Genomic DNA, 25,089 nt, shown 5'->3' with positions numbered 1-25,089 from the left:
GCAGAATAAGCAGCTCTGTCAGCAGCTGCCTGGGCAGAACAGAGGCCTGTGCAGTCCTACCTCCGGTATCTGAACCCCTGCTCCGAGTGGCTTCCCCCACTGTGAATAACTAACCAGTACAGAACCAGTGGCGGTTGGGAGGCCAAACTGGGGCTGACAACTTTCCCACATGAAACGTGCTGGCAGTGCCAGCAGAGATGAGGGCGAGAGGAGCCTGCTCTGCTGTGCCAAAGCACTCTTTCATCTCTTTTCAGCTCTCCCCGTGAGGGGTCCTGGCTCACAGCACATAGATGCCTTGTGCAGATGTCTTGGCTGGGAAAGAAGTGGCCCCTTTTCCCTCCCAAGCAGAGCAGTGAGATATAAGAAAGCTATTGATTTGTTTGTAGCCAAAATGAGCTGAGCCAGGCTCTGCAGTGCTTTATTGAACCTGGATTAAGGCTTTGTTACTCGCTGATATTAAAAAAACCACCAAAAAGTAAGGACAAAAAGTTGAAAGTAGAGGGTTTTTTCCATGTTGTAAGCAAATTGCTATGTGGGTGGTGTTTACCTGCTGGTTATTTACGAAGCAGATGAGAGGCAGGGACAGACACTGGATGAAGGCTGTGCCAGGCTCGGGCCTGGGGTGCTGAGCCCTAGGCAGGCTGGTAGCGGGCAGCCGGAGCTGTTCTCATTGCATGGGGTGGCACATATTCAGTGAGTCAATGGCAAGAGTCCAGTCATTAATGGGCAGGTGCCTCTCCTGCTGGTGGGAATCTTGGTGGGCTTGTTAGTGCTGGTGAGGGATGCCAAGGAGAGGCTGGGGTGGGAAGCCGAACTGTATTGCAGCCCTTGGTGACAGTTGCTTGCCCCTCAGTGGTATGCAGGAGATCTTGACCAATCTTCCCTGCTCTATTTCACTTCTGCTGGAGGAGAAACAGAGCAAGTGGCCTCTGGGCCTCTTCATCTGGTCTTTCTACTAAGCACTAAATTCACCCTTGAACGCTTTTCCCTCTGGCGAGCAGGTATTTTTGAGGAAAACCCCCAGAATTTTGGGAAAAGCATAATTTATTTTCTCAGTGCTCTCCTGGAAAAGTCATTGATCTCAGCTTTGCATTGCCTTTGCTGCTTCAGTGCCACGCTGCTGGCTCTGCCTGCATCAGGTTGGTGAAGGCACGCAGAGCAATGGCTGTGACGGGTGCCAGCGTGGATGAAGAGTGCTCTGGATCGTGTTCAGCGCAGGGAGCTTGGCCAGAGGATCGCAGCAGCCAGCTCTGCAAATAGGATGAATTGGCATCGAGACCCTGCTGTCTGAACGTGTTAAGATTTAACTTTAATTGTGTGGTGGGGTGTAAGCATCAGATCGTACCCAATACTGCTGTTGATCTTGAAGGTTGGAAACTCTGTTTGGTGCGCATGGTGCAGCTGGTTTTGCTTTACTTGATGGGGCTGAGAGGTTGGCCAGAACTAGTATCTGAATTGCCCTGCTGAATTCCTGTTGTCTTGTTTTATTTTGAGGAAATAGGGTTGCTTTGAGGTAATGTGTGAACTTCAGCCGAAATGTTCTTTGCTTGGTGCCTGTGCAGTGGCTTGTGTCACCTTGCCCTCGCTCTGCCCATGCGAGGTGGAAGAACTGCTCCTTGGACTTGGGAGGGGAACGGGGCTTTTCTGGGTGTTTTCAGTTGCTAGAGAGCCGTAGCAATCTTTTAATCTTAAGGTGCAAATTGCCATTGCAGCATTTTCCAGGGGGAAAGCAGCCTTGAGAGGAAATGGAGCTATAAATGAGCCTGGCTGGGCTTCTGGCTGAGTGTTTTGAGCGGGTTTGTGCTCTCCCTCTTGCAAGGAGGCAGCTTGGCAGAGCTGTGCTCAGGTACCCCAGCCTTGGCTCGGTGGTGCAGTGACGGGCGATGCGCGCTCAGCCCCGCTCGCAGGCTGTGTGTGCTGGCATTATGCAGTTTACTCACAGGCTTCTGAGAATCTAACCTTGTAATTTTAGCAGCTGGCTCCTGAGCAGACAGGCTGCTTAAAATAAATAAATAAAAGCACAGGCCCGCTTCCTGTGCGTGTCAATATTGGAATAATTTTAAATGGTGTGTTTTCCCCTGGTCACTGACCTATAGTTTATTCCATTATCGACTGCTGGGTTACTGGCTCTTTATAGTCTGTGGTTAAGTGAACTGTGAGGCTGAAATCATTTGGCTGGGATGGTGTTGCTGGGCAGGAGCTCGGCTCTGGCTGGCTCAGATTGGGGTGAAAGTGTACCCTCTGGCAACTCAAACACTCATTTATCTCTACCTCCCCCACCTAATAAATGGGTTGAACAACATAGTGGAGTATTGATCCTGCTTTCATCTGGTGGCCCTGGGCTGTATGGTTACCTTTGTGCCACATTCCTGCTGCTTTCCCAACAATGCTGTACATTTTCTCTAGAGCTCCCTCCCTCCCCTCGGTGACCTTCTCCTGGTCTTTGCTGCTGGACAACATCACCACTGTGAAGTGCATCCAGAGCCAGCGTGGGGCAGAGCTTGGCAGTGTCCCTGGGTAAAAGCTAGCTTAGCTGGTATCAAACCAACGCTGTGAACCAACTGCAAAGTTGAGTTTTGTGGCTTGGTAACATGCTTTTATTCCTTAGGCTCTGTTCTAGGTCCTAACAGAGTGTGGTTATTTTCTTTCAGGACCATTACAACTAGACTGAGGGCTGGTTGAAGACCATGCGAGGTGCTATCTGTCTTTATTGGTGTTTGAATTAGTGCCATAGTTACGAGTAGATGTTCGGTGATCGCCTCCTCACGTTCTCCCTGGTCTTGTGGCACTAGCGGAGCTCTATTGATGCAGTGGCTTGTTTAAAACTCTCATTAAGACTCAGTATTGGTGCTCTTAGCAAGGTTCTGCTTTCTGAGAAGCTTCTAAAGCTGACATCCAAGCTGCTGGTGGGTGATTTGAGTACAGCCTGATCCAAGACTGCAGACTGTCCTAGCTGTGCTGCTTGCTTTGTGTAGAGGCTCTGCTAACATGGGTGCAGAGGAGCATACACCTGGAAGTTTGTTAAGCTGTGCTAACACCCATCATCCCTTTTCATACCAACAGCCTGGGGCATGTTACACAGAGCTGAGGGTCTCCAGCAGAGTCTTCACGCTGAGTTGCGTGCTGAAAGATGTGTTTTATTTACAAGGGAGCAGGGTGGTTCACTATTCCTTTCCCTTTAAGCATGAACAGTCTACTGAGCTTGCATGTCCTGCCTGGGACTGCCTTAGGCTCTCTGTTTGTTTGGGTTGTTTTGTTTCTTTCTTCTTCACTGCTGTAGAAAAGTAGCTTTAATACATAAATACTCAAACCTGCTGTTCTGTATGATCCGTTCGTATCTCAGGTCTAAGGAGGACTTGATCTTTGTTAGCGACTGATTTGCGTGTCTTGCTTGTGGGCTACGGGGGTGTTAGAAAAGCCTTTTTGTGTGCTGCTGCTCAGCTTCCCAACCAGATGCATCCATCATCTTCAAAAGAAGCGGGGGAGAAGCATGGCTCATGCTTTTTGTGAGTATTTGGCATCCAAATAAACAGGTGTTCTGGCATGGGAGCAGAGGAGAGCTTGTCTCTCAGCTCCTGTCTCTTATGTCATGTGAGGATCTTCAGGGAGCTTCTATCAAAGACCTGGGTTTACTAATGATGCAGATGATTTTGTTTCTGCTAGGGGAATAACTGGATTCCTTAGGTCTGTGGCAGGGTAGGCTGGTGCAAGAGGTACATGTCTCTGGAGCACAGCCCAAAAATCACCTTGGATAGAATTGAACTCTGAAAGTAAATAACGAAGCTGCTGTGCGAACCTCCGGCCTTACGAGGCAAGTATTTGGGACTGCTGCCAGTCCCAGTGTTATGTACTACATTCAAACAAGGTCATGTCTGCTCTTACTGGTGGGCAGATGCTGGGAGTAACCCTTGATCCTCTGAGGAAACCAAGTCTGTGAAGTTTGAGGCTGGGAATTTGGGTGCTGTCGTACCCAAGATGAAATAGAATCAGAATGCAGCTCAACACTTTGTATGCAGCTCTCCCCACAACTTGGTGTCTTACCTCCAGGGTTCGACTTCTAAGTCTGGCCATGTTGGCTGCTTGCTGTGGAACAACTCAGTATGGATGTTATGGAAAAAGCCTTCTAATATCAGTCCCCTCTCGCCTGAGCCCTGCCCAGGGGTGTGTACAGGAGACAGGCAGGTTCTTGGGAATACTAAGAAAGTAAACCTCTTTGTTCCTTGGCTTCCAGGTAGTGCTGGTTCCAAGAATAAGGCAAACACTCTGGTGGCCTTATCCAGGGACCTCGCTGATGTCAACATGTGCCTGTCCATTAACCTCACTGGACTTTGGGTCAGGTTTCTTTGAAGGCTAGGCATTGAAAGCAAAGAGCTGAAAGGCTAGCTGGGGTCGCTTCAGTCTTTGCTGGGGTAACTGGAGCAAGGACAAAGGGCAGGCTGTGGGAGATGAGCTTGTCTGAGGGTCAGCCCAGATGTGATTGAAGGCAGAGGCATTTTTCATGGCTCTCTGTACGCTTCTTATGCCAAACATCTCTTACAGCGCTGCTGATGGGCCTCTTGACATGCATCTTCCTTTAATGTTTGTTTATCTGCGTGTCCCCAAGGGTGCTTTGAAAATCTCGGGGGATGCCTAAAAGGACTGAGGCACCCAAGTGTCTGTGCACAGGATCAGCACAGCACGCTTGGTTTTTATTCCATCCTTAAAGAAATGCAGCTTCTGAGCAGATGGAAACATTAGCATGAGAGCTGTGTGCCTTTGTGTTTTAATGCTGTCTCCCCGAGCAGCTAGAGAGACACGTTATGAAGTTCGTGCTGTAAAATGACCTTGATCAGCAGGCTGGCTAGGGGCAGCCTTGGAGAGAACTCTGTGCCACTTTTTGGTGCTTTGTGTTGTGGAGAGCTTCAGGGGCTGTCCATGAAATTCATTGCAACTCTTGTGCCCTAGAACAATCCAGATGCAAGCCTAGATTTGTAAGTTTTAAGTGAATAGCATTAGCTGGCCAGGAAATGTTGCTGCTTGGCTTTAGAGCTCTCCATAGCAAACAAAGCAGCAGAAACAACAAACATGAGGTTTACTTGGGAGTGATGTGAATGTGCTTTTTATTTTAAGCCACAGGAGAGAACAGTAACTTCTGGCTAGTGTGACCTTCTTTAAAAACCATGGCTTCTCCCTCATTTGCTGCCTACAGTGCACACCAGTGGATATCTGCTCCTCGAGCTGTCTGCTGTGTTCATCATGTTGATATCTGAAGTGTCTTGGTACATTACTGACTGTTCTGCTCCTTTCCTCCCCCATGCATGTGCTGCTTCCTTAAGGCGTTTTGGCACCAAAGAGAAGGCAGAAGTAGCATTTAAAACATAAAGGATTCCAGATGTGAGCATGCCTTGGATGCTGCTGGTGGAGGAGAAACACGTAATCCACACAGGTGTTCACATTATGGTGTGGCCACATGGTATGTGTGGATAAATACATCCCAGATCAAGTTGATTTGTTTTTGTAGGTTAGTTTCCTCTCTTCTTTTGAAACTGTAAATTGAAATCCTCTCTCTGGGGAGGATGCAACTGTGTACCTGTGAGCTGCATCCCCTGCTGCTGTGTCAACTTGATGGCTGGAGCTTCACATTCTTAAATGTCAGCGATTAGGTGTTAGAAGTTCCCTTCTTCCTGCTGGGGGAGGTTGGAAGAGGCCGCTGAGAACTGTTTGCTGTAGGAAGTGAGGATTGCCAAGATCCTCTATTTCTATGGAGTTAATGTGATCCCTTTGCTTTGTGAAGGGTGGAATAATCCCGGCATTGCCACTTCAGCCCCATCCCTGGCCTGATGGCTGAGCCTGGTCCTTTTCATGCAGCTATGAGCCTCTCCGTGTCTATGAAGACAGGCTGGCAGAGATGGCTCTGCTGTGAGACTGCCTCCTTCCCCGTTGAGAGGAACTCCAGCATTTACATGTCCTCTAACACTGTGCAAATCATTTTGTGACTTTTATTCGTGAGAAACAGGCGAATGGTTCATATTGCTCTTGGGGAGGTTGTGTGCTAATGAAACCAAAAATTAGTTCTGCTTTTCCTTGGCGTGAGGTTTGACTTTGAGCATGTTGTGTTCGTGATCAGTGTGGGGTTGTGAGTGAGACAAAGGTTTGGTTTTATGAGATCTAGCAGGAAAAGTCATCACTTCTGATGCTGGTTCTCCTTAAAGGCTTTGTAGTGACTGTGGCTGTTACTGCTGTTGACTGTGTTGGCTTCATGACAGAATTGTTCATGTTTGTGGCAGTGATTTCTGTCCTTTTGTTTACCAGGTAACCTCAAAATAAAAGACACTACCAGTGGATCTGTATCTCTTTTCCTTTAATATAGCAGGTTCCAAAGTGCCAGTTGGAGAATGGCCTGTTCATCAGGGTGCTCCCCTGAACTTGATGCTTCACACAAACCCTGTGCGTTGGTTGGAGCAAATTATATTGAGCTCCTGAGGTCCGATTTTGGGGTCTGGAGTTAATTTGGAGCTTGAAAAGTGGCTGTCACAACAGTGTCTCCAAGATACTGCGCGAGGCGATGACGTTCATTCAGGGTGTGCAGGCAGCTCCCATGCACAGTGGTGTGCAGCACCTCTGCGCTAGCAGGGCTGTTGCACAAGGGATGGAAGGGTGCCCCAGGGTGTTCCTGGTTTTGTGCTGCTGTCCAGCTTTGTATGGGTGCTCAGTACACTCAGAGCAGTTGGATTTAGAGAAGAAATGTTGAACTGAATGAATTAAAAAGATACAAAACCCCCATAAACAAACAAAAGCCACAACAGGGGATTACCTCACTTCAGGCTACTGTCTGTAGCATTTCACACTCTTACTCCTGTCAGTCAGGCCTCTTTATATCTGAATTTTCTGAGGCACATTGCTAAGACTGAGGTATCTTCTTACCTACTGCAGGCTGTTTCAGGGATCTGCTTGAAGGGCTGTTTCCTCTCTTCCATTTCTCAGCCATGGTGCTGCATCTGTTCTGAGCAGGCAGGGAATTGGGGTTTCTGACTCAGTCCTCCGAGGAAACTCCTAAATGCTGCTGTGTCTGAGCAGCTGGAGAGGGCAGGGCTGGCAGGCTCGGAGGGATGTGGCTGTGTGAAGCGGTAGGGAGGAGGATGCTCATGCTGGCCAGTGAGGCTTTGGGGAGCTGGCTCCTCTGTTTCTGGCTTTGATTTGGTGTGAAAGGTTCAGCTTCAGGCTTCTGACCTCCCTGGCCCCAAAAGTGTTGCGAGAGCAGTTGCTTGCTTGCGTGAGACCTTTTCTGATTTCTGTCCTGACCTTCTGTGTCATGCTCTGGAGATGATGGTTTTTGTAAGGATGCTCTTGGGTGATGAGTGATATATTCCCAAACCCCACAGAGTATTATTTTCTTAGGTGGAAAAAGAAGTATCTGGCAACTGTGTAGGAGGCTGCTGCTTTGACTGGTGTGCACAAGCATTAACAGTGATAAATCTGTTGATTTGGGGGATTTTTTTGTTGTCCTTTTTTCCTCCTTGAGCTCCTCTGGACTTCTCTGCATGTGGGTAGAAAAATGGAGGCATAAAACCTCTGATCCAATCTTTGATCAAATCCGTGTAAATGCCTCCATCCCAGGAGAGATGCTGAGTGTCAAGGGAGCATGGGCCTGGGGCTACAGCATTCCCAAATGTGTCCTCCAGTGCGTTTCCCACTGAGGTGGGGCCCAGAGCAGTTATCTGCAACAGTAGTAACGTAAATTGAATGAGCAACCCGGTTAAATAAGTAATGAAGTTAGCAGGGGGCCTAATTAAATTAAATTAAAAATTATGTATGGATGATGCCTCCCTAATAATTGCTGTAGGTTTGTCACTGAGGTTCTCCTCGCTGCCCTCGTGGAGGGAGCTCCCCCTTTCTCAGATGTTGGTACCACAGAGGGATGCGTTTCACACTTCAGTTTGCTTTGGCTCCTTCCTGATGCTCTGGAGACTGTTGCAGTGTTGCTGTCCTGTGTTTTAGTGAGATGGATGGAGGGAGTTTGGGTTATTTCAGTCCCTGCTGCTTATATGATGGGTCTTTTTCCTCTTCCCTGCAAAGTGTTTCTGCTTTGCTCCTGCCCTCCTAGACCAGCCCAGGTACCACACTGGTCTCATAGGGACTATCCCCTGTCCTTCCCGTCCCCTTGCGTGCCTGGAGTGTCACTCCTGCCTTTGTAAAGCATTGAGGCCTGATGGCGCATCTGGTAACTCTGGGGGCAATGACTTAACCCACTGCTTTATTTGAATGTAATCTCTCAATTTCCATCTTTCTGGGCCTGTTTCAAGCAGAGGTGCTTTGGAGGTATGTGTCAGGTTGGGGATAAATGTTAAGCTGAGGCAGAAGAATGATTTTGAAGTGAGGGAAAGCTGCTGAAATGAAAGACACTTGTGAAGACACAGCCATTGTGGAAAGTCTGCTCTCTCCAGACAGCATGTTGAGGGCAGTCTCTTGTTGTCCTGGGCACGGTCAGGCACTTAGTGCATTTGGAAGATGGGTTGTCAAGGCAGAGCTGGCTCTGGCTGGCAATTACTGACCTTTGAGGTAATGTGTCCTTAATAGAAGGATGTGAGTACATCAGAGGAGGAATTATTATTGTCATAACCATCTTTTCACCTCCTTTTGAGGCCGACAAGTCTATTAAAGGACATGTGCTCCAGCAAAACTAGTCCTGCCCCTCCAGGAGATGAATGCTGGCTTTTCTGAAGGCACTGTGGGAAGAAGAGGGAGCCAAAATGATCAGAGTTGTTGGTTTAATTTCTCCTTGCCCTGCTTCATTTTGCACCAGGACTTATGTATTAAGTCCTAGACAGTGTCTTCAATGAGTATTCAAGCTTGTCTGACAGAGGGGCAAGGTCTTGGGGACTCACAGCTGGATCCCCAAGATCTACTCTGCATGAATCAACATGTGCATTGCAGAGGGATGCCTGGGACAGCAGCTCTGGTGATGAATTATGGAAGATCTTTGTCACATTTGGGGCTGAGTCTGATTATTCCTTGTTGATGGGAAAACCTCCTGGTGATGAACAGGAGGCTCTTGCACCCAGTTTGCTTTCTCCAGGAATAGCAAATGCTTTATAGTAAGTTGCTTGGTGGTGCTTTATCAGAAAATCTGAAGGTCCTTTGCAAACCTTTAGTTCTTGGTTGGCCTTGGCATCTTCTTGCCCACTGCCCTTCTGAGCGGCAGGATCAGTGAGCCTTGTCCCAGAGTGGAAATGTGGAAGTAGAAGGATGTTGGCCAGAGCCCTTATGAAGCCAGAGGAGTTTAGAAAGCCACAGGGGCTTGGTGACTGATAAAACTGAGTGACTTGCATGGGTTCAGTGACCTGAGCAGAGCTCCGCAGATTTCATGCACAGTTGCTTTAAAGGGATGCTGATCACTTTCAGCATGACCTGCTAATTATTAGAGCAGATGAAAGCCTTCTTTTTCTTTTTAAATCCTCCTCCCCCTGCATGTTCTCTTCTCCCTGCTCCTTCCCCAAGTCCTTATCTAAGCTAATCAACATGACACAAACAGACAAAAAAGCACCATTCTTACAGCAGCTATTAACTAGAAAGGAGCCAGCAGGCATTTGGAGCCCCTCAGGAGGGACTCGCCTGCTCTAACCCACTGCTTTTAACAGGCAAAGTGAGAGCTGCAGAGTCAGAACAGAAGAGGTTTAAGCTCCTTTCTTTTGAGGTCCTAATACGCAGTGACCTTTATCCTATGATGTAGATTTTTAAGAAGACCTATGTGTGGAATTCCAGTAGTGATGGGGGGTTTCCTAGATGTCTGATGCATCCCTGATTAAAATGAAACTACTATGGACACCTGTATATATCTTTTTGCTAGTAAGTTTTCCAAAGTTCAAGATGTATGGTCGGGTCCTTCAATGAGTCTTTCTATCGCAAATGGTCATTTGATGTTGATCCAGTGTCCTTCAGCAATAAAAACAGCAAGGGGAGGGTGGTGTTAACTTGCTGCAGAAGTAGTTCCTGTGATTGCATCAAGCTGGACACATGGGTTTGTTTTCTCCCATATTTCAAGATTTTCCTTATCTAGAGCTGTGGGAGGGGATTTTCCAGTGTCCTCTGCTCTGTTTCAGATGAATACTTAAAAGTTGTGCTCGTGGTGATAATGGAGTAGGCTGAGACAGAGGACGAGCTTGCCTTAGGAATTTCAGCTGCGGTGGTATGTCGAAGGGAAGCTGAGCAAATGGACACGATGTTTAAATAGTGTGTCCTGAATTGCTTTCATTTGGTTCTTATTTTGTAAGCCATTGGCTGGGTTTTCTGTCCTTTCAGAAATCAGCAGCTTCTTATGAAATATGGAGCTGTTTAAAAACAGACAGCAGCTGCTCCATCCTTGCGTCAGCAAGGACTCGGCAGAAGGAAAGGGAATGGTAGACGGTTGTTTAGCTGTGATATTCTTCCCTTCATTGCTGTTGTCATATTGTGTTAACAGAAGGTCTGATCAAATATACACCAGGAAAGTAAGACTTAATGTTTCTTTGTTCTCCTGGAATGGTGCTGGGAAGGGGGGGGGGGGGAATGTTTGAATGAGACTTTTATTTATGTGGTTCAGATAGCTTGGCGTTGCTGTGTCGGTAGATACGTTGTTCTGCTCTTATTTCGTTGGCTGTTGGCTGTATTTTTAGCTGGGAAAAGTCTTGGTTGTTTGTACAAAACCTCTGCTATGTGATATGGAAACATCTTGGGGGGGGTAAGTATTTAGTGGGGAGGGTATGCTCTGTTCACGTTGACTTCCTAACTTGTGTTAAACTCTTTTCTTTTAAATCTCAGTGAGATTATTTAAGAAAATAAAATGAAAAATGAGGAACATTGTTGCACAAGAGCTGGAAAGAACCCAAATAGTTTGCTTACTGTTAAAATTGCGACATGACTGGAAACATTTGGTAAAGAAAAATTAATTGCCTGGTGTATTTGTGGTTTCCTGTTGAAGCTCCGTTTCTAGAGGAGGTTGAAAATCCCATGGATGTTTCCTCAGATTACTAGATAGCATTGTACCTTGCGTGCATGATGAAAGACTTTCAGCAAAGTGTGCAGATATCCATGGCTTGCTATAAAAAGTCTCTCCCATCTGGAACATGACTGTTTTCTCCTTTTTAGTAGGATGGTTTGAGCAGAGATAAACATGCACTGAAATTTAGCCTGGTCCAGCCTTACTTCACCGAAAGAAGTCTGAGTCTTAGGTCTTATCTACAAGCATCTGACCTGTCCTCAAGTTAGTGATAGGAATGGGGTTTCTGTGCAGTTTCTTATGCCTTCATCTTTTTGGTAATGATCTGCCAGCATGGACTTCCTATCTGAGAGTCACCTGAAGAAGGATGCTCCTGTGGTCGTTAGCCTCCAGGCAGACCTTTTAATGAGCTTTGAAGCCACTGATAGGACTGGCTTGTAAGGGAGCAGGAGGGGGTCAAGCAGTCATTCAGCAGAGGAAGGGCTTGAATGTGGTTAAGGTCTGCTCTGGCTCATCTCCTTGCTGAGGAAGGTGGTGGTTCCCATGCTTGGGCAGTGCCTGAGAGCTGCTGGGTGAAACCCTGGGCTGGAGACATGTGGTTGCAGGTCAGATGAGAGGATGGAAGCTCTCCTTTGGCTCACAGCCCCTGTGCCTGTGTCCTCATTTGATCATACAGAAGATATTTGTATACGCAAAAGTATAACTCGTGATGACACAGGGCTTAAGATTGTGAAATCTTTGAGGCTCTTCTGGGTATTCCTATGGGAAGAGAAGAGTTATCCCTCACATCATTTCCACAGGGAAATAGTTAATCTCATTAAGCACCAGAAGTTGTTTTATAAAGCAGAGGCAGGGGCTGTGGGGGGGAGTGTGGTTAACCATGTAGACTGGAGACAGGCTAACACTCAGCAAGGACAAATGTAAATGGAGTTACAGCTGTGTATGAGTATATTAAAGCTTTAATTTGCCATCACTGACTGGGATCAAAATGAGTGCCGTTCAGCTTGGGGAGCTGAAGGCAACTTCTTGAGATGAATATTGGCCCTATAACCGCAGGCACTTGTTGTCTGAGAAGATGCACAGTTGCTTAAAACCTGCTTCTGGTTACCCTGGAAAAGACTAAAGCATGGGTTGTTTGGTGTAATCTGAAATAATGTGGTATTTAAATAAGTAATGCTCATCCTGTCCTTCAGCTTTCTGAAATCCCTCATCCAGATTTGAATGTGTGTGCTTGCTCGTGGGCTGTTGGGAGTTAAATTTTCCTCTTGCCTCCACTGTGGAAACGGTCTTCATTTATCATTTCCCAGTTTAGCTCTTGTATTAAAATTATAACAAGACTGGGGTTTATTTTTGTCTTGTGTACATTTATCTCCTGTGTATCCTTGTGTCTATTATTAGTCCTGCTCCATTGCTAAATGGATTGGCCGAGCTCTTGGGGACAAAATATTGAGGCATCTGACTAGTCTGCAATACCCCTCAGCCACTCGGTGCTTTTGCAGTATTCATAGTGACTGGGTTTACCCAGCGTTTGTCATAGCTTGCTTATTTTAAATGCTGAGGATGCAGTGGGCAGAGCCAGCAGATAGGAGATCTTAAAAGGCATATCAGTTTGTAAGTGGAAGGAGGGAGGAGGTGGATGTGGAGGGGAAGCTCCAGCTGGAAATAAACAGAAAGCAGTGGTGTGTGTTTGGGAAGCGTCTGAATTGCATGGCCAGGGTACAGCCCTCTTCTTGGTTTGCTTTTCTGTTTGATTTTGTTCTCGACAGGATATTTCTGTTTCAGGCTGCAAATAAGGGCAGGTCGAATGCTCTGCAAGAGGGTCTGGTGTGGTGCTTGGTTGGCCATGGACTCACCCATTCCTGAATGAGAAAACCAAACTGGAAAGTTGCTGAGTTTCAACCTTGTTTCAGAATCCCCGTGCCTACCACTTCTGGTCAGGGGCTGGACACTTGTCCTCAGTCTGTACCTAGCTTTTTGGCTTGCACAAGTGTGGTTTGTACTTCTGCTGATCTTGCTCTGCTATTTCCACATCCAGCCTGAGCTAGCTGGTGGGTTTTTTTTGGTCTTTCTGGGATTTGCTCTGTTCTGTAAGTTCACTATTGAATGTGTTCACCATGTTCTTGCTTTGCTTGCAGCTCTGTTTGTCCATGTGGCCTCTTATATTTTCTGCAACCATTTCCCAAGTCTTAGGAAGATTCATAATGTTCTGCACACTGGAGTGCTTTGCCTCTGAGGGCTAGTTGTGGATGCTTTTTAAATAGCCCAGGCAGTGCCTTTGGCAAGGGCATGGTCCAGAACTCACTGAAACAATTAGAGGAGACTTACTGGCATAGCACAGCTTGGGATCAGATTCTTGATTTTGTTTTTATTTCCTTCTAATTTGTTTCTCTAATAGATGTGATGAAATATTTCCCTCCACTCCCATTTGTTGGGCTTTTTGTTTGGTTGGGTTTTTTTTTTTCTTCTTTTCCCCCTCTAAGCTATCTTGTTACTAGCACAGATTTTCCTCCTTTCACAGCTACTTACCGTGTGCCAGTTCTGGGGGTGTGTAACCTCAGCTCCGCTTTGCTGCGGTGGGTTCCTTCAGCCCATGGGGTACACTCTGCTGCTGGACTCCTTGATCCAGTTGGAGGGGCGCTGCCTGGTAGTGCACAGATCCTGAATGAGTTGTCTCTTTCCACCTCCTCCCTTTGTGTTACTCATCCAGCATCTTTCAGTCCCTACGTACGTGCCACGTGCTTCCTTGTTTTGCCTGTGTTAGCAGCATTTTCTGACGTTGGAGCCTGTTCCTAAAGACGCTGCTTGGCCCACGTGAAGCTGCTTCTCTGCTGCAGGCTCCACTAGTAGAGGCAGGTATGCCCCGTGTGTCACTGTACTTAGGGCTGGGTGTGTGTGTGAAGGCTCTGGCTTGTGGAGCAAGAGAGTGGTTTAGCCCTGGATATGTAGCTGTGGGTGCAGGAGCCTGGGAGCTGTGTGGTGGATCAAGCACACAAGGACTGAGTTGCCTCCTGGATTTGCTACTGTGGCCACAGAACGAATTCGCAACTGGCAGGGAGTTGATGAAACAAACCCGCTCCCACTAATTATCAGGCTTTTGTATTTGGTTTTGTGATTTAATTTCCCCCCCCCCCCTACTTTTATGAACTTCAGAGCATGCGTGACTGAGCAGGTTAATGAGCTGTGGGACCTGCTGCAGAGAACCTCACTGCCCTTTTCATGTTCTGGGTGCAGCAGAGTTGCTGTGAGCAAGCAGGCAGGAGTGCCCGTGGACACAGCCCAGATAAGATGTTATCACCCAGACAGAGATGAAAGTGCCTGTGCAGTTGAGTGGGGTGTAGGTTGGCTGCTTGCTGGTGGGAACCAGTCCCTGATCTGGTACCTCTCCCTGGGCAGGTTCCTCATGGGGACAAGGTGCACCTTGGGCAGAGCAGAATCCAGCCACATGCTTGAGCTTGTGCTCGTTGGGGATGTCTGCATGTCTTCGGCACCTGCCTCTTTCATCCAGTCACCTTCTTACATGCCTCTGTTACAGGGAAGACCTTAAGCATCCATTGCTTCATGATCTGCACTCTAATTTGGTAATCTTTGGGTCTTGTCTTGCCATCCCAAAATGTTTCTGTAGCTGTGGAACTGCTTACAGGAGGAATACGAGCAGTACTGTTAGGGTTATATGGGCTTTATGGAAACATGAAGGTCTGTCATGGTCTGCCAGCATGGTAGAGGCTGCTAAATGGGTGATATTCCCAGAGACTGGGCTTGAAATCCTGCTCTCTGTGCAGTGAATGTAGGTTCCCCTGGACTTTGCAGAGGCTGCCTGCAAGTGCCTCTTACTCCAGAGAGAGCAGGAGAAGCAAAGACCACCTTGGAATAACAGAGGTTATAACAACAAGGTTCAGTCTTGTGGCTCCAGCTTTATTAGCAATGACCAAAGTTGTCTTTCTGTTGTATTTTTCTAGTGCTCATGGTGATTTTCTGTGGTCAGATCTGCCTCCCTTCTTGTTTTGTCCCTGTGAATGAATGGATTGTATTTGGAGCTGGCTTCCATGCCAGAGTCTGCTTTGTCTTGACATCCAGCATCCTGGTCTTGCAGTCTGTCCAGAGGCTGTACATGGAGTGTGCAGTTAATAGGTTTGGAATTGTTAAAGGTCAAGGATATTATTGCAGAAGGTTCATTTAAAAAAAAAAGAAGAAAAAGCATCTTGTGTGAGGTGCTGTTGGTTATTTTCTTGAAATCCTTAGATTTGGAGTTTGAGAGGAAAAAATTATTGAATGATGTCTTAAAGCTGAATAAAGAACTCAGTATTGAATGTTCTAATGTCTTGCAGATGCTGTGGGGTTGCAGGGTTTTATTTTAAATTTAACAATGGGAGTTGGAGTGGCTCCAGCACTGTAAAGAATAGTCTCTTTAATTAAGGGTTTAAGCTGGAAGAGCATGTGTAGCATGATGCCATTTTAAAGTTTCAGCGGGGCTTTGTAGTTATAAGTTGTTATTCCTCATCTTGGATCACACATCTACGTGTCTGGGGTCATGGTGGGGATGCTCCTTGCCCGGAGAAGGGAGGTTGGTCTGTGGAAGGGTAGCAAGGTTTCTCCACATGGTTTAGCTCTGATTTTGTTTCCTCTTTCCTGTGGCTCCTGATGCCCACTTTGAAGGTGCTGCATCTTTGCGGGCACACAGTGTATTACACCACATGGTGTATTATATCCAGGAGGAAACATCAGCTTTGTTTTTCCCTAATAGTTCTTTCCAGGTTAGGGATAAGGTGTTCTGTAGCTGTGTTCTTAGATGTCACGTTGATAGTAGCAAGCTGTGAAGGAGGTTGTGAGGGCATGGGACAGGAGACTGGAATCAAATGTGGCCTGCTTGGAAAGGTGTCCCCAAGACCCACTGAGGCTTCATGGAGCAGCAGAGGATGAACTGAGGCTGTGTCTGCAGTGTTCAGCAGGACAGGGTAGACCCCATCCCTACACAAGTTTGGAGATTTCAGTTCCCTGTGGCTTGTTTGTCTGTTGTTTATTGGATGGAACCCAGAAAATTGTCCATTAAAAATAAGAAATTATTCTTCCCTAGAAAACACAGATGTTCAGGCATGTGTGCCTGAGTTCTCATCTGGAAAAACAGCATTAAAGAGATTTTAGGTGATGACTCTTAACTTCAGCCCATTCTCAGCTCATGGGACACAGGTAGATGATCTGTGTCGGTTCTGGTTCTCTACCCCGTGTGTGGCTCTGCGGTACCACAGTGTGCATTTAATAATCAGTGGCAACAACTACTTTTGGCCATCTTGGGCACCTTGCTATAAGAACCAGCATCTGCCAGGGTTTGCTGCATCGTGGTTTCTGCTAAGATGATTGCTTGACTCTCTTTTCAGATAGTTACTGTGAGAATTGGGCTCTTCTATGGCATTAGGAAGTGCAGCCTCATAGCAAAGGCTGAGCAGCTGTGAGCCTGACGGGTACCAAGGAACCTTCATAGTTTGCACTTAGTGTCTCCTAGGATGTTTATCCCCATAAAATAATGAATTGAACTAGAGCTCCAAGCAATGTTATCACCTTTGCACATTAAACAATCATAATCATGCGCTCTGGCTTAATGAGATTTAGAAAGAAATGTTCTTTTTTTGTTTGCCTTCTGGTTTTGGAGTGTTAAAGGCTCCCCTGGGCCGTGCATTCAAGCCTTTTCCTGAGATCCCGGGGGCAGCCTGTGTGCGGAGGGCTGGCCCTGGAGTCTCAGCAGCCACCAATGCAGAGCAGGAGCTTTCCCAGAGCCGTTGCCGGACTTGGGAGTTGATCGTGGATGCTGGCAGCACTATTTTGAGCGATGAGAAGGAAGCTGACTGTGTGTTTGTGGTGGCCTTGGCTCTTCTATTTCTTAATTTTCTCTTTAATTCCTATTGTTTTCTTTGCTTATTCGCTAACTTGCAAAAATTCAGCAAATGGCAGAGGATCTCCCAGCCCTTGGGGTGAGTTTTGTTCAGAGCTGCAGTGAAGCCAGCACATGGCAGCGGTACTCGCCGAGCTCCTGCTCGGAGGTGTAAACGGGACGGGTGTGATGGACCTGCTGGCCTTCAGGTGGTCAGGGTCTAGAGATAGCAGGGTCATCCCGCGCAGCTTTATGTGTGTATTAAGGGGAAATATTCACCTTGCATGATCTTGGGAGCTGCTGTGTGTTTGAGTTAGCTGCTTATTTTGGTAGGATTTGGTTAAAATTCAATCACGAGGCTCCTTAACTTCATCAGTCTTCATTACACCATGGACTTGAATAAAGTCCATGTACACTGGCACAGGGTACAGGACATCTTGAGGTCAGCTGCTTCCCCAGGACATCCCTGCAGTGCTGTCCTGAAAGGACGGATGAGTTCTCCCAAGACTTGCTGAGAGAGGGTTTGTAAAACATCTTGCTTCCCTGCAGCTCTGCAAATCACACCCGGAGTCCCACCAGCCTCATCCCTGCGAGGGCAACGACCAAACTGGGCACACAAGTGTTGTTTTGCTGTTTGTTTTCTCTCAAGCTAAGCTAGCTGAGAGGAGAGCCCTGTGTGCAGCAGAGCAGACGTACCTGCTGAGTAACACTGAAACAAAACTGAGAGAGCCCAGACATCGCACCCGCTCTGTGGCAGGTCCTGCAGATGCTGCACCTCTGCAACATCAACAAATCCATTAAACAGGAACCAGTCCCCATGTGCCATCCGTGGGAAGAGCAACATCCAGCCCCTGCATCACCACCAGTGATCCCAGACTCTGGCGATGCCGGTCAGCGGTGCGGGAAGGGAAGGGTTAAAGGAGGCGAGGTTGTCAAGTTGGGTTAGCCATCAGATAGCTAATATTTTAGAGGTTTTTCAGAGCTAAGCTATAAAAAGGCCGTAGCAGTATTTCAACTCGCCCATTGTCTGCTGGAAGCCAGCCAGCGTTGCCATGCCGACGAGGAATTATTACTTGCTGCCAGAGCTGGAGGAAAAGCTCATACTTTTGGCTTCAAAACAGGAGGGGTGGACTTATGTAATCCACTGTGTTTATAGGCTGAGACTGGCAGGAGCATTGAGAAATAATTACAGGCTTTCCATTTCATTTCCAGCTTGGTTTTAAGGCTGTGTGGCCTCTCTTTATTTATTTATTTTGAAGTTTGAGAGGGTGGCTGCTAAAGATGCAGGAGGTGATGCGGGGATGCTGCGAAGGTAAGTACCCCTCCGCTTCCCTCCCCGGGCTGGCTGGGCTGCTTTTGTTTTGGTGGCGTTTTGTCTGGAGAGCTTAAACTAGGCCACAGCAGAAAGAAGTTGCTTTGGAAAACTGGGACTTGGCCAGGCAACACAGAAACAGTGTTTAGTGCTGGAGGCTGGGAATCCACTTTTGCGGTTGCCCGGAGGTGGCCGGCGCTTGCCGACGGAGGTGAAATGCGAGGTTTTGTGAGCTCCTGTTGCTTTCCGAGGTGATTTTATCCCTCCAGCCCTGTTTGGAGTGTGTGTTTTTTTGGAAGGGGGAGGGCAGCAACAAGGAAAAAGAGAGGAAAAAAGTTTTAGGTGGTGTTTTTTTTCCTGAACGTCTTGGTCTCGCACATGGTTCCGTCGGCTGGAGAGGGATTTGTCAGTGTGATCAAAGCAGTTTTGCTGATGTTTCGTGCTTTTGAGAGGTGAATTCCAAAGTTTAGCCTGTAATTAATGTGGGTTTGTTCGTCCCGGGAACAGTCAGCAGATGATGCTGTAATTTGGGTTTGCCTGAAAAGCAGTGCGTGGTGTGTTTTGACTTGGGGCAGGCCGGTGGGAGTTTGCAGCTGCTGTTTTCGTGCTGGCTGTCGCATCAAGGGAGTTCTTGCTGGTAAACTCTGCTCACAAAAACTCAGAGGTTGGGTGGTTGTGCTGGTTCCAAGGGTCGTGCTCTTGGGGAGGATGCTTCTGGGGTGGTGCGAATCCCTTGCCCAGGAGGGATGATGGGATCGTGGTCGCAGCTGAGGAGGGGGGATGCTGCAGGTGGGATCCGAGCTGGGATTGCTCTGCCTCGCTTCATCCTGCTCCCTTCTTCAGAAAATGGGAGTGTTACAACTGACTTTTAAATCTCTGACACTGGGTGTAAAGCTCCTAAGAGTGGACAAAGCCCCTTTTTGGCGGGGATATGAAAGAGAATGCTTTGATATGCTGCAAACTTGCTGTGGAGGTTACAAAGGCAGATAGCAGCTACAGTGTGCTGTGATTTATTTATTTTTAATGTTTTCTTTCATTGCACAGTGTCTTGCTAAGGAGTTCTTGGTTTGTGCTAATCTGTCTTTTTGCTGTTGCCGTATGGTGTGTGCAGGTTAAATATCCCTACTGCTGTGTCAGCATGCTCTGGGGAGTGGAGCCTGGTGTTGGCTAGAATGCTTAACTTCAGAGATACTGCACTTTCTAAGGACAATTACAGTCCCATATGAACATATTTGGTCCCTAACTTGAAACGTAGGGGTGCCTAAGTGGAACTCGTGCACATGAGGGGTTGTTAAACGCACACTGCAGAATTAAGCTGCTTTTCCCATAGTTTCATAGCAAAAACTTGGGAGAGTGGTGGCACGCTTTGAGTCAGGAAATGTCCCTTGAAACGCCAGTCAAGCCTGCTGTTATCAGAGACACAGGGGTGTGTTCTACAAAATGATTGAGTAATTTGATGATCCATCATACTGTTCTACCTCCTACCACAGATGCTGTTGGACTCGGTGCGAGTTAGATTTGTTACTGCAGGGCTTTTTCTGTGTGTGTTTTTTTTTTTTCTCCCTTCCTCTGGGATTCATGCCAAGATGAACTGTATGTTCTGTTCTTAAGAGCTATGAGTAATGTATGTGTGAATCTATAACATAAGTAATACGAGTATATAAAATGTGTGAGTATGCAGGATTCTTGTATCCTGCGTCTACGGAGCGCCGCACACATGCTGGATGTGCGTTCAGAACGAGGGTGTGATGCATGTCTGGGCAGAATTAACGACATGCCTTGCAGTTCCTGCTCGCTGCAGAGCCCTGATGGCCTCATCCCAGCCAGCTGAACCGAAATCCCAGTCACCAGCTATGGTTTGCCTATTTAATTGCCCGTTTGGAGGAGTTACAAATTAGAGTTGGAATTGCGTGCACAGCGGAAGTTGGCCCTAATGAAGACAAGGGGAGATGCTGACAGTGCTGCCTGGTGTTCCCTGAGTAGTGGGGTGTCTTGGGGCTGTGCCTTGGAACCAGGGATGCAGGGATGCTGGGGGGTCCTACACCAACTAGGTGCTGCTCCAGGAGCTGCCGTGCAAGTGATGTGCTCCAAAGCAGGCCCGCTGCTTCTAATGGGATTTTTTTCCCCCTCTTTTGGATGAATAAACGGGCTTTCTCTCATAAATTATTGTTTTAATGTGAAAAATGAGAAGGTGGCGCGTAGCCAGTTCCCCCGCCTCGCTCTTCCCCGCTCCAATGAGGTCATTGCCTCTTAAAGTTTATACCACGCGCTGCAAGACGTGGCTGGAGGAGCAAGAAGGCAACAAATGTCTCTCTTGGGGTGGGTGGGAGTGATGACCACCAGTCCCTGAAACATTAGTGAGCTGTACGTGATGCCTGCGCAGGATTTGTGTGTGGGGAAGGAGCCTGTCTGGGAGAACCTGGCAGGATGCAGATCCGGGTGGGAGGGGAGCAGTGCAAGGACCTGGGATGCTTTGGATGCAGGTCCAGGGGGTCGTTGTGCTGCTCGGTGGGGTGCCAGGTAGAGGGAGTGTGTATGTGAAGGGCTGGGCATGTCCTTAGGTGAAATGGGAACGGCAGCAGTTCTCTCAGTCCTTGGCTGAGCTTGCTCTTGCATCCGTTTGCTTTTCCTTGGGAATTTCCTCAGCGCTGTTTTTGCAATGGGGTTGTGAGAGTTTGACCCAGTGAAGGATATCTCCAGGACCTTTGTGTCCTCTAGCTGAGCAGCTGCCTGGAGGAGTTGTGGTTTTTCCCCTTGAATGCCATCCTGAGCTGCTTGTAGATTCCTGGGCTATTGTTTTCTCATTGTCTGTCCCCCTTCCATAGTGGAAGCGATATGGAAACGGATGCGCCTGGCCCATGAGGTGGTCCTTGGGGCTGCTCTAGAAGCTGTAGTTCAGGAGGGTGGATTTTGAGGGCTGTGCAGATCCGCTCTCCTGCCTTTGCTGTAGCTCTGATTTTGGCTGGAGTTTGCTGTGCTAGATGTGATCAGGAAGAGGACCCTTTATGCATCTTTAGCTCTCACTGCTCCATCGTTGCTCTGGGGAGGTGCAATGGGCTGAGTCCGTTCTGCATGATCCCATCTTTGCTGCATCAGAAAGGAGTTGTGGGACAGCAGAAGGTGTGCAGATAGCAGAGAGAGAAAGCAAGAGAGATGGGCAATCACTTTTATTTGAAATCAATACCTTTGAAAACCCCTGGCAGAAAGCCCTGCACTGGGTAGAAGCGTGGGTTTGCTTTTACAGGTTCATCCCCCAGTGTACTAATGCTGGAGGGTGCTATACACAATCAGTGCTGTCAGCAGTGGGTTCCAGAGGTGGGCAGCCGCGTCCACCATGGCTTATACAAAGTGAACCTCCTGTTTTACAGGAGGAACCTGTGAAAAGGTTAACAAGAGGGAAGAGGATGGGAGGAGGCAATGGAGACGTCATCTGCACCCTGGGAGGTTTCTGAGCAGAGAATAAACACCAGGACTGGTGGATCAGCCAGCATCTGCAGTGCTTTGCAGGGACAATAAAGATCTGGGTGATGCTTCCATTTGCTGATGTGGGGAACTAACATCCTTTTTTAAAAGGCAAGCTAGCAGGTAGCTGTTCCATATATAAATGAGTACCTGAGGGCCCTGGGTGCACCAGTGTCAGCACATCTAAAGCTTCCCAGCGCTGGCTTTGGTCTTGTGTGGGTAGGTACAGCTCTGATCTTCCCTGGCACCAAGGGTGGAAATGAAGAAGTGCAGTTGGAAGTTAATACCAGAGGGGACTTGGGGAGGGGTCCAACATGCTGCTGTGCTTTTAGGCATGGACTTCAAAAAACCACCCCAAAAAACCACTTTAAAATTGCAGTTCCATCACTTAAGCATCCTGGTACTTGCAGCTGCTCTTGTGCTGCTGCATCCCAATGATATCTTCTGTTCACTTCATCTTTGTCTTTATGCTTCTCCTCAGCAACCTTGTTGATGGTTTTTTTTGTTCCCTGTCGACATGATACAATCACTCCTTGTTAGCCTATCTTGCTCTTTCCTCTTTCAAGGAAGGGAAGGAGCAGGGGAACCAGATCTGATAATTCCAGTGAGTAGAACTGTTCCCCTGAGCCCTTTATAAAGAAATAAAAAGGCTCTCCTTCTCTCTGCTTCTCTTTGAGTACAAGCACTTTACCCTCTTGGATTCCCTGCAGGCTCCTCACACTGCTAAAATTGAAACATCAAGATGTCTGAGGCAGCAGGAATTACCATCAGTGTTTTGACACCTGGAGGTACAATTTCTATTAGCTTTTATATAAAAACAACACCAGTTTTGCCAACAGAGCTCTCGTTAAATAATGCATGAAGACCCCGCTCCTGACAGTAGATATTTTTCTTTCACTTTCCTGGACTCTTGGATAATGGCTTAATTTTTGTGACCATTGGGGAAAAAGATAACACGCTCACAGACAGAAACATATATATATGGACACACACGTGCTTAGCTCCAGGGCAGTGAGTCGATTACCCTCTTAGCTAATTAGCATGGAGAGACGAGGAAAGCAGTTGAAGGTTGGTGTGTTAAGTCGTGGATCATTGTTTTATGTTTTGGAAGCAGCAAAACAGTCTTCCTGAGACCTTTGCTGGTAAATAAGGCTGTTTGTGTGTGATAGAAGAGACCCTCGGAGGGGCTGCGTGCCCTCAAGCAGAGATGGGCGCAGGGTCATCGGCAACAAGAAATGGGTATCTTGAGTTTTAGCTTAGATGGTGCTTGGCATCAAGCATATGCTCTGTGCTCGCTTTTGGGGGAAATGAAGTGAAACAGAAGGGCACAGCATGTGGATGTGACTGCTAATAGTGAGAATCAAAGTACAGTTTTGACATCTCTAACCTAATAAGTGGTGCTGCGCGTGAGAGCCTGCTTATTTTCTTTTTTACCATGAGATGCTTTGACAGAGGAGTAAAGTCCCATTTTGACATTTCTGTCATTTTAACTAAAGAGAGAGATTACAGTAAATTGGATTAAGTGAAAATCTTCTTCAGATGTTTGTGGTTTGGGCTGATTTATGGATAGATGTCATTTGAACGTCATTCTGCATTTTTTAAGCATCTGCTTGATGGTTGCTCTAATGCTGTTGCTGCAAATAGTCCATGCAGAGGAGGGAAGGCTGAGCAAGAAGCAGTTACCCGTGACAGATCCAACGCTGGTGTGTGGCATGGGGACAGCAAAACGCTGTCCTTCTCACGTTCCCAGCCGCATAGTGCCAGATTCTGTAACGGGTGCTTGGTTCTCGTTTGAGTTCCTGTTATTAAACTTTGATGCCTTCCATTGGGAGTCATGTAAATGGGCGTTTCTAAGTGTTTTTCCCATTCTGTAGAGAGATGCTTCAGCACACACATTCTTTATTGTGCGCTTGGCAAATCTTGTGTTGTTTGTTCCCCTGCGACCAGGGATGATGATGATCTTGGTTACAGTCATGCAAAGTCTCAGTCTTGGCCTCCTTGTTGCAGAGTCCTTCGCTTGCCATGAGAGTGTGTGTGACTTTTCCAGGGACCAAAATATTCCCATAAGCATGTGCTGGCTCACTGACATTAGCAACAGCACGTGAAAATACTTTGTCCATGTACTGAGATTTCCAAAAGATAGTGTTGAAAGTTCTGTCATTAAATTAACAACGTGAGACTTCTTAAATACGTATGTCCTTCATGGCTTCCTCTACGCAGGCTATTTAGAAGCTGCTGGTTCCACTTGGAAAGCTGCATAATCTCTTGTGGATGATGATGTAATCAGCACTGTGATCAGTGATGTCATTGATGGAGTAGTCCACTATTGCCTGGTGCAGTGATCAGTGAGATGAGATCGAAGTCTTTGTGCAAGTGGTGATGGGAAGCTGGGAAGTCTGCATCCCTGAATGGTGTTAGTTGCATATATAGGTTTGAATTTCTAGCATCGTTTTGGAAGATACTTGTGATTCGCACTCAAAATCACTAACTTGCAGCTAGGTGTAGAGGCTTATGCATTGCAGTTGTGGTCTCTAAAAGCTTATTTGCAAGTTTTGATGTTGGTTTGAAGCTTTGCACCCACACCAGGAGGCGTAGGGTAGTTGTCTGCCAGCGCTGCTCCTGGGGCTGCCCCTGCCCTGTGTCTAGTGAAGGCAGCACTGGGAGCATGCGATGGGCTGGGAGTCAATGTGGAAATTGCCCTTATTCCTCTGATGAGGTTGGGTGTCTTATCCTGTGTCTATATTGATTTCTAACGTCCTGGGGCAGGCATGTGCTGCCCAGATGTAAGTTGCAGGTATGGAGAAGTACCATTGGAAGCGGAGTGCATCAAATCCTGGCTCCTTGGCGTGAGTCAGCTGGGGATGCTTCACATCTTCCCTCCAAACCGAGCCCCACTGGTTTGATTGGCAGCATCTCAGCTGGGTTTTCCCATGCTGTTGTTGACACCAGAGCTGTGGTGTTTTGTGCTCCCTCTCTGTGGTTTGCGTTGCCCTTGCAGTTAGAAGATTTGCCTTTTGCTGTGTGAGCATTTCGTGCCTTGCTGGTGACTCAAAGTGCAGTTCTGAAAATATTTTCTCGGTTGTTTTTTTGTGATATAAATATTAGTGGAAGATCACACCACTGGGGGAAGATAAATTTGTAATCCCGCTTAGTGGCTGATCTTATCTGAGCTGAGTAGCTCTCGTTGCATAAGGGACAGTGACCTGAAAGCATCTTTTTCAACCAGCAGACAGGATGGTTTGCTTCATCACTTCATCACACACATGGGAGTGATACAGCCTTAAATTGGTTTGGTTTAGTGGGTTTACATTGAAATCTGAATACCTCCTGACAACTGACCTTTAGGTTCGTGTGTCAAAGAGAACAGCGGTGCCATGGGAGGTGGGTTATTTTAGTGCATCAGTCTGTGTTTAAACAGAATTCCTGCATCTCTTGCAGCCTGGCTGGCTTTTTGGGATTGCTAAGAAGTATTTACAAAGGTTACCTGGCATGAAGGAT

General features: G+C 47.3%; 1 protein-coding gene across 12 annotated transcripts in view; it reads left to right on the top strand.

The window, feature by feature from the left end:
- NCOR2 (nuclear receptor corepressor 2) overlaps positions 1-25,089 on the top strand; it is a 236,808-nt gene that overhangs the window by 31,769 nt on the left and 179,950 nt on the right. The window contains exon 1 of one of the 12 annotated variants that reach the window (XM_030501172.1): positions 10,342-10,466. The exons of 8 other annotated variants lie outside the window; for them this stretch is intronic. The gene's annotated coding sequence lies outside the window, so the exon portion shown is untranslated. Of the gene's footprint in view, positions 1-10,341; positions 10,467-18,015; positions 18,130-25,089 lie in introns of those variants that run through there. 3 more of the 12 variants (XM_030501169.1, XM_030501174.1, XM_030501168.1) reach the window with 3 other exon arrangements.

This window comes from Strigops habroptila, chromosome 11 (assembly GCF_004027225.2).
Source record: "Strigops habroptila isolate Jane chromosome 11, bStrHab1.2.pri, whole genome shotgun sequence".
NCBI lineage: Eukaryota > Metazoa > Chordata > Aves > Psittaciformes > Psittacidae > Strigops > Strigops habroptila.
This window is presented reverse-complemented; position numbering and strand designations above follow the sequence as displayed.